Below are 9,583 nucleotides of genomic sequence, written 5' to 3'. Positions count from 1 at the left end.
CACTACAACACCGGTCTCATATGCAAGTGACACACATACAGCCACAACCACATCACCAACTCCAGCTCCCTCCACCTCAACCAGCCAATCTCATGGCATACACACATACACATACTGACTCACACACACAACTCGCAGCACAACATGACTGGTACAGGTCCCCTGGCAATGTGCACACATGGACACAGTTGACATGTGCGAATGTACCAGCATTGCGGTGCCTGCATTCATTTGCCAATGAATATTGGCACCATAATGCCAGCTGTGTACGTCTGCGATATGTGTGGTGTACCAGTGTGTCCCCATCCGTGTCTGAGCCATTTGTGTCCCCAAAATATGTACCATCATTGCGGTGCCAGCATTCATTTGCCAATGAATACTGGCACCATAATGCAAGATGTGTATGTGTGTGATATGTGTGATGTACCAGTGTGTTCCCATTCGTGTATGACCCACTTCTGTTCCCAATTTATGCATGTCAGTGATTTGAAAAAATTACTGCAACATGTATATGCCTGCAGTGGTCCAACCAACATACCCTGGCAATCTGGTGTCTCTACCTTCGAGTCTGGTAAAAGGGGGTTTCTAAGTGGGCTTTCGTCTATGGGACCGCCAACATCTAAGTACGGCGGGCGGACCGTCACAGTGGTGGATGGGTTTCCAGTTGAAAAGTTGACGGCAGGACCATTACCACCAAGATCTAAATCATGTTTACAAATGCCGGCAGCAGAGGCCTGCCTCTGTCTCCGGCAGCAGAGGACTGGAGCAGGACCTGGATTAGACGCTCCAAAATGCACGTCACTTTGGCAGGCTGCTTTGCACCGGCCAAAGTGACATGCGCACTTGAAGATCTCCACTCAGCTGTCTTAAGACAGCTGGGTGGAGACCAGGCACAGGCCTCCAGGGCCTGAAGGGGCATCCAGCCAGGATACTCCATCCAATCCAGGTGCTTCTCTATTGCTGGTTAACAGCATGAGAGCAGTGTCTGGATTGGTTAGGGGAGCTCTTCCTCTATCAGAGAGCAGAAGAACTCGGAGGAGGAAGCGCGCCCATGGGTAAGTGACTTTAAAAAACAATTGTAATCCATGTGTGTAATGTATGTAAGTGATTAGTGCCTGTAAGTGTAGTGGGTGTGTTTATGTTATACTTAGTGTTATTTGGGCTTTTGGGGGAGGTGTGGTCTACTTTAAAAAAAAGAAATTGGGTTAAGTTTTTCATTATACAACCACTTCACCTCGGTAAACACTTATGAGAGATAAGTATAACAAGAGAGATAAGGGTCAACAGCAATGCAGGAGACTGTAGTCGTGTTATCATGTAACAAGCTAGCGTACACTGCCTTTTGCTGTCTATGCAGATTGTGATGATGTCTGTGTCTCGTAAAGCTTGAAAGAGGCAAGTGAGGGTGGGGTACTATTCTAGGAATGTGGGGGGCCATATGAATGTGGAGCTGAAGGCGGACAATGTATCTGTATCTCATCGAGTGAAGCATCGGGCGATCGCTAGGGTGGACAGTAAGGGGGGATGTAAGGACTATCTCAGCAATGTGGAGGGGTTCCTTGGTTTGAGGGGGCAGAGAGGCTCTGAGGGTATGTAGGAAGCTGGCCTGGTGTGTGGTGGAAACCTGAGGTACTTACACCTTATACCAGGTCTAGGTATCCCCTATTAGTGTAGTGTAGGCAGTGTCTAAAAGCCAGGGTCTCCAGAGGTAGCTGTGGATAAACTGTAAACTTTGCACTTGTATAGCGCACTACTCACCCGCTAGGTAGCTGTGGATGAGCAGCCAAGGCTTATCTAGGAGACATGCAAAGCTCATGCAATACCACTGTAGTCACACAGCACTTAAACACATGAAAGAAAACACTCAGCGTTACAAAAATAAAGGTACACTATTTTAGTGACATAAATACCAAAAAGTACTAGAGAGGTATACCTCCAATTGGAGGCAAGTATCACGTTAGATATGCACACTAGTAATCAGCAATAGCCATAGAAAGTGTTAGAAAACAGTGCAAATAGCAATAGACAATAGTGACCCTAGGGGGAGCCCACCCCATATACTAAAAAAATGGAATGCGAACACATGACCCCCACCTAGGTAAGTGGAAAGAGTAGAGGGGAGCTGGTGGTACTAGGATACCCCAACGGTAAGTACCACAGTGCCCCTTAGCGACCAGAAGGAAAGGAGTAAATTACTAGATACCCACCAAAAGGACTTCAGAGAAGGATATTGCAAGACCCAGACAAGACTACAAGAAGCCAAAGGTCGATCCTGGAAGAAGAAGACCTGGAAAAGAAGAGGACCAAGTCCAGTTCACACTGGAGTGTCTGGTGGTGGCAGGAGTCACTACCCATCCGTCTGTGGATGCAGGATCTGGTCGACGGTGAGACGAAGACGGTCAGCAATGCAGCCCCGGAGCAGCTGAAGACTTCCTGAGTGATGCAGTCGACGTCCCACCCTAGATGAAGAATTGCAGTCGGTCTGTGGTGTGGAAAAAACACCAACAAGCCTTGGCAAAGGCAAATGTCGCAAATAAAGAAAAGTGAAGCTGCTGGGGACCAGCAACGTCCAGGTGAACTCAACCTATGAAAGGGAATCCTGGGCGACCCTCAGTGTCCAGGAGAGTCAGAAGTAGAGGAGGCAGCCCCCACAGATGACCCACAGGCAGCAAGCACAGGAGGCGCAGTGAGGCCCACGCAGCAGACTTGGAAAGGAGTCCCACGTCGCTGAAGAAGCATGCAGAGGGCTGTGCATCGCAGGGAAGAGTGCTCGGGCCTGGGCTCCATGGAGCCTGAAGATCCCTTGGAGGAGATGCCAACAAGCCTTGGTAGCTGCAAGAGACGCTGTGTCCTTATGTAAAAAGGACCAATATTGAACCTCAGCCAACCAGAGAGCACCACCCTCTAGAACCCTCCTGAGAGAAGCTCCAGCACCTCAGATTTTCTAAGCACTAGTGCGCAAGTCAACGGTTGAACAAGAGGTATTGAAGGTGAGCTTTCCCCGGGAGGCGGGCGTATCGTGTGTGAATCTATGAAAGATTCCAATACTGGAGAACTATAGTTACAGGTAAGTAACTTATTTTCTTACTCCAGTATTGGAACTTTCATAGATTCACATGCTTGAATCAGACAATAAAGCAGTATTCAGAGCACATTGCATTGATTCTACATCATTCAAATTAATCAGAGATTACTGAGCTGTTCTTAATAGCATAAAAAACATTACCTTTCATACATATAATATCATTAATTTCTACACATACTTATATGTTATGAAAAAAGCATATGCAAATGAAACATAGAAAACTTAAACCATGCAATGTGCGTAATAGAAAAGAAGGATGGAGGGAGGCAATGTGAGCTCACCGTTACTGGAACAGATGTCACTGTACTGCCTGACCAACCGCTACATTTCCCTTAGGAATGGCATCCAGACAATTGTGCTTTGTAAACGTGTGAGTAGTCTTCCAGGTGGCTGCTCTGCAAATGTCCTGCATGGGTACACCCGCAAACAGTGCCATGGACGCTGAGACAGTCCTCATAGAATGTGCCCTTACTGAGGATTGTAAAGGCTTTCCAGCTGCTTGGTGGTAAAAGTTTATAGCAGCTACTATTCACCTGGCTATACTCCTCTTGGAAAGGGCCTATCCCGTCCTAGGGGCACCATATGCAACAAATAATTGAGTAGTCTTTCTAAAATTGTGGTTCTTTCCCAGTACAATTTGAGATTTCTTTTGATGTCCAACGAGTGCAGTGCTGTCTCTGCCGGGATGTTGGGTTCGTAAAGAAAGATTTCAAAACTACCGGTTGGTTAATATGAAAGTCTGATGGCACCTTTGGAACAAACTCGGGGTTCGTACGAAGAATCACTCTATCCTTTTCAAATTGGAGGAAAGGCTCTTAAATGGTCAATGCCTGGATCTCATTGACCCGTCTAGAAAAAGTAAGGGCTAGCAACAGAGCCACTTTCCATGATAAATGCTTCAGATCCTCTCTGTTTATCAGTTCAAATGGGTGTTTCATAAGCTGAGAGAGAACCGTGTTGAGTTGCCAAGACGGTGGAGGAGGCCATACTGGCAGAAAAACTCAAAAGAGTCCTTTGAGAAATTGTTTGATTAATCTAGAAGACCACAGAGATGGTGATGTCGGCGAACGTCTGAAGCGAGATAGCGCTGCCATGTGCACCCTAATGGATGCATGCGCCAAGCCAGTAGACCCCAGATGGAGGAGATAGGGCAATATTCGCTCCGGCGGTGATAGTAGTGGATCAAGCTGCTCCTTCTGACACCACAAACAAAATCTCCTCCATTTTAAAGAGTACGATTTGTTGGTGCAATCTGCTCTGGCTTTTGCCAAATTATCCCGACACTCAGGGCGAATGTTTAAATGGGCGAACTCATTGTGTTCAGGAGCCAGGCTGAAAATTTGAGTGATTTGGGGTCTGGATGTAAAATCTGGCCCCTGTTCTTCGTCAAGAGGTGTGGTGAAACTTTCATCGGAATGTGAGTCGCCTCCGAGAACAGCAGGAGTTTCGAGAACCAATGTTGGCGAGGCCAAAACGTAGCTATCAGGATGAGCTTGCAATGCTCCAGTTTGATTTTTGCAAGTACTCTTGAGATTAGAAGAATGGGTGGAAAAGCGTATCCAAATATTCCGCACCATGCCATCGAAAACAAATTCCCTCAAGTGCCCGGATGGTGAACCCAACTTGCATAATAGCGGCATTTGGTGTTCTGAGGGGTTGCAAAAAGATCCAGTTTGGGTTTCCCCCACCTCCTGAAGATCTGGTTGAGCACCTCTTGGTTCAGCTCCCATTCATGACAGGAGGAAGCCAGTCTGCTGAAAGTGTCTGCTGTCTCGTTCTGCCTTCCTGGTAGATGTTCTGCTCGTAGACTGATGCCATTGCAAATGACCCAATCCCAAATAGTCTGCAATTTCCGAGATAGGAGGAGAGACTTCGTTCCCGCCTTGCTTGTTTAAATAATGCATTGCTGGAGTATTGTCCGTTCTTATGAGAACTCCTAAGTGCTTTATTCTCGGGAGGAAAGCCTGCAGGGCCAGGGAGACCGCTCTCAACTCCAGGAAGTTGATGTGATATTTTCGGAAGGAGTTTCTCCACTTTCCACTGATCTGAAGATCTTGAAGATGCGCTCCCCACCCCTCTAGGGAAGCATCCGTGGTGATGACTAACGGAGGCCGAGGCGGTAGGAAAGGAAGACCGACTACGATGTTTTCCTGGTCTTTCCACCAGTGGAGTGCCTGAACCATCCAAGGAGTTACTGTGATTAAGCTGTCGAATGAGCTCTCTCTCTGTATCCACTGAAGATCTAGTTCTTCCTGCAGGGGACGCATTCTTAGTCGACAAAAGGGGACTGTGATGGGCCTCTCCGATCCGACCCACACTCTCCCCGGACTTGTGCTGACACTGCCTCTTCCGCACCGGAAGTAGCCCAGGATGGCGGCGCTAGCATTGGTTACCTAACAACAACGCGGGACTTGGCGGGATTCAAAAGACGGCTTCCTCTCCTTTCCAAGGGGAGCGCCGGGAATAGGAGCTGGAAGAACCTGGAGTATGAGGACACAGAAGAACGGACGGACCAAGAGGACGCCGACACCAAAGACGAAGACGCCGCTCTTTGGAGGAGCGGAACACCGCCGGAGTCGGAGCCAATGGAAATCCTTGAAGAAGACCGCTGACCCCGGGGAGCTTTGCGAAAGAGCCGCCACGCTTCAGGAGAAGCGTGGCCGCTCCAGGTACGGGGTGCGGAACAAGGGGAAGCGGGCGGGAGGCGGGAGGTAAAAGAGAGGGCGGGGAAGGGAAAACAAAGGGGCACTGCACGGGGAGCACGCAGAGAAAAGGGGGAGAGATTGTGGGGAGAGACCCAAGACGTAAGAAGACATAGAAGAAAAGGGAGAGAGAGAAAGACAGCGGAAAGACCTATATATGCATACTAATAGATAACATTAATCAAAAGAGATGAAAGGGAAAAAACAGGAAAGGAAGGAAGACTGTAGTATACGAACAACAGGAAAAGAAGAAAAAAAAAACAGAGAGAAAGAAAAGACTGCGAGGAAAGAAATAGAACAGACCCCAGAGAGAACCAGGGAAGAATAAGAAAAGTAAAGAAGAAAAGACAGGAGAAAGGTAAATAGAGAAGAGAAGAGAGAGAAGAAAGAAAAATTAAACCACAACCCCGCACTTACCAGATCTATTTTCTTCTTTTTCCCGCACACTTCCCGCGAGGTCCTGAGAGGGAGAAAAGAAGAAGAAGACGCGAGTTCATATCCAGAAGGAGAAGACGCCACAACCTACCATAACATAACAACTATCTATGTCTGGTCCCTATATACTGCCTATCAAACCAATAAATCAGACCTACTAAAACAAAAACCTGCGCAGTCTGGTGTCTAGAACAGCCATCCTCGTACAAAGTGGTGTCAGAAGTGGGATACTTGCCGATACGTTAAAGAGAAGATGGAGGAAAACCTACCATGGCGGATGTCATCGCACAACTCGCAGAAGGACAACAACATCTTCAGTTGATGTGGGAGCAACAAATGAAGGAGGCTAAAGAGGAGAGAGACGCATTGCAAACCGCGCTTAAAAGTCAGGCTACAATTATGGCCAACAACCAACTCGTCCACGAAACTGCCCTGAGTAAGTTAACAGAAACCATTGCTCACACAAAGGTACATCCTAATGTACCCAGCAGCGTGCTCCAAAAATATCAAGACCAGGAGGATCCTGACTCCTTCTTTCTTAATTTTGAGAGGGTGGCCAGCTCAGCCAACTGGCCCGAAGATAAATGGGGTCAATATATTGCTCCGCTATTGACCGGACAATTACAGGTGACCTATCAGGCCATAAATCCTACAGGTACCCTACTGTATAAAGACATCAAAAAGACCATCCTGGAACGAGTGGGCCTGGACAGCGAAAGTTATTGAAATAAATTTAGACACATGAAATGGATGGTACAGGAAAGCCCCCGCACTTTATATTACCGGGTTCAACACGCTGCTGGGCGATGGCTGCGACCCACAGAAAAAACTCGGGAAGAGATGTTTGATGTCGTAGTACTGGAACAATTCCTGGATGCCCTACCTCCTTCCACAAGGAACTGGGTTCGCCAACATCCCGGGTTAAGCAATGAAACGGCCTTTGAGTTAGCATGTGCCTTTCACAGGAGCCCGGATTTTAAAGCCAGTCGCAGCAGGAACCCTGTACCAACCTCTATGCGTCCAGGCATGGGAAAGGGACTACCTCCTCGACCTCCGACTTCCCACGAACCAGAACGAATTTGTATACCCCATCCAAATCCAGCCTTATATCCCACAAATGGCCCTCAATGTTATCATTGTTCGGAATGGGGTCACATCGCACGATTCTGTCCACAAAAAAGAGATGTAGAAGAGCCAATGGAAATCGGTGTCACGAAAGGAAGGGTATTCTGGGCAGGGGAGACCAAACCCACATATACTCTACCCATACTTCTGAACGGGCAGGAGAAAGTAGCTCTGGTTGATTCGGGGTGCAGTCAGAGCGTGATAAGACAAGATCTGGTGAGCCCAAGACAAACTGTGCCCCAAGCCCATGTGTTAATCGCCTGTGTCCATAGAGACCAATCCTATTATCCTGTCGCTATGATCAAGTTTCAGTGGAGGGGTGAGGAGGAACCTCTCAGGGTGGGAGTGTTTCCACATCTCGAAGAAGACATTATCATTGGGACTGATTATACAGCCTTCACACGGTTGTTGAGTAAAGCTGGGGAGGAGCACATAATGAAGAAATGGTGGGAAGAAATACCCTATGATACAGAGATAGCCAAAACTCGTCCTATCAAACCCCACTTAAGTAGAAGACAGAAAAGAAATCAGAGACAATTGCATTGGGAAGAGAACTGTGGGAACATTGATCTACCAGAAGTCACGAGAAAGGTATATACCGTAGCGAGTGACTTTAGACAAAGTCAGAGAGAGGATCCCTCATTGAAAAATGCATGGGAAAAAGCACTTAGTAACGAGAGTGCAGGAGCAGGACCCTCATTTCACATCCATAATAATATGTTATATAGGATACCCCAGTCGGGAGACAATCCACAGCGACAATTAGTAGTCCCTAACAGCTATCGAATGCAGGTGCTGCAGGTAGCACATGGGGGAGCAGGGGAAGGGCATCTCGGACGGGATAAGACCGAGGAGGCGATACTTAAACGATTTTACTGGCCCGGGATATACGGGGAGATACGTAGGTTCTGCCAAAATTGTCAGAAATGCCAGCTATATAATCCAGTCACGCAATCCCCAGCCCCGTTACAGCCCCTCCCAATAATAGAAACTCCTTTCTCTCGGGTGGGAATGGACCTTATTGGTCCCCTCACTCCATCTACTCGGGGAGACAATATGTCCTGGTGCTGGTTGACTATGCCACTCGATATCCTGAGGCAATACCCCTCCCGAGTATGCACACAAAGGTAGTAGCTCAGGCTATGATTGAGTTCTTTTCACAGGTCGGTTTCCCAAAGAGATCTTGACTGATCAAGGCACCCCATTCATGTCCCGACTTATGGGAGAGGTCTGTAAAACATTGGGAATAAAACAAATTAGGACCTCCGTATACCAACCCCAAACCGACGGACTAGTGGAACGCTATAGTCGGACTATTAAGCCATTACTTAGGAAAAGTATTGCGGAAGACGGGAAGGATTGGGAAAAAAAGTTACCCCTTGTACTATACGCAATACGTACACACACTCAATCATCCCTTGGACATAGCCCCTATTAACTATTATTTGGCCGAACCCCTCGCACTCTCCTAGACATGTTAGTAGAACAGTGGGAAGAGACAGATGAGGAAACGAAGGATCTCCTGACTTACACTAAAGAATTAAGAGAGAATCTGCAGTCAGTTTGGGATAGGGCACATGATAACCTACTAGAAGCTCAAGAAAGACAGAAGAAATATCACGATACTAGAAGTGTACTACGTACTCTTAATGTTGTGGACAAGGCACTGATCCTCCTCCCCAGTAGCGAGAATAAATTATTGGCCAGATGGCAAGGACCTTATGAAGTATTAGAATGGATTAACCCCACAACATATAGGTTGGCCCTTCCCCACAGACTCCATCGAGACCAGATCTATCACATAAACCTGTTAAAAAAATGGCAGACGACATACATAAAATTCAACATATCACAACCGATCATAGAGACGACATACCATATCTCGCCTTTTTCCCCTCCCAAAACCCAGAGGACAGTATACCTCAAATCAACTCCAACCTGTTGGACCCATATAAAAAGTCCCTCTCAGAGATGATTAAATCCTATGCAGATGTTTTTTCCCAACAACCCGGTCACACTACCTTAACTGAACATAGCATCCGCATGAAAAGTGAGGCAATAGCAAGACAAAGACCCTACAGAATCCCCGAGGCCAAGAAAGCGGTAATGGAACAAGAAGTTCAAAAGATGTTACGGACAGGTATTATAGAACCGTCCAATAGTCCCTGGTGTTCTCCGGTGGTGTTGGTACCTAAGCCGGATGGGACTACCAGATTTTGAGTAGACTACTGAAGGG

Source organism: Pleurodeles waltl, chromosome 12, assembly GCF_031143425.1.
Source record: "Pleurodeles waltl isolate 20211129_DDA chromosome 12, aPleWal1.hap1.20221129, whole genome shotgun sequence".
NCBI lineage: Eukaryota > Metazoa > Chordata > Amphibia > Caudata > Salamandridae > Pleurodeles > Pleurodeles waltl.
This window is presented reverse-complemented; position numbering follows the sequence as displayed.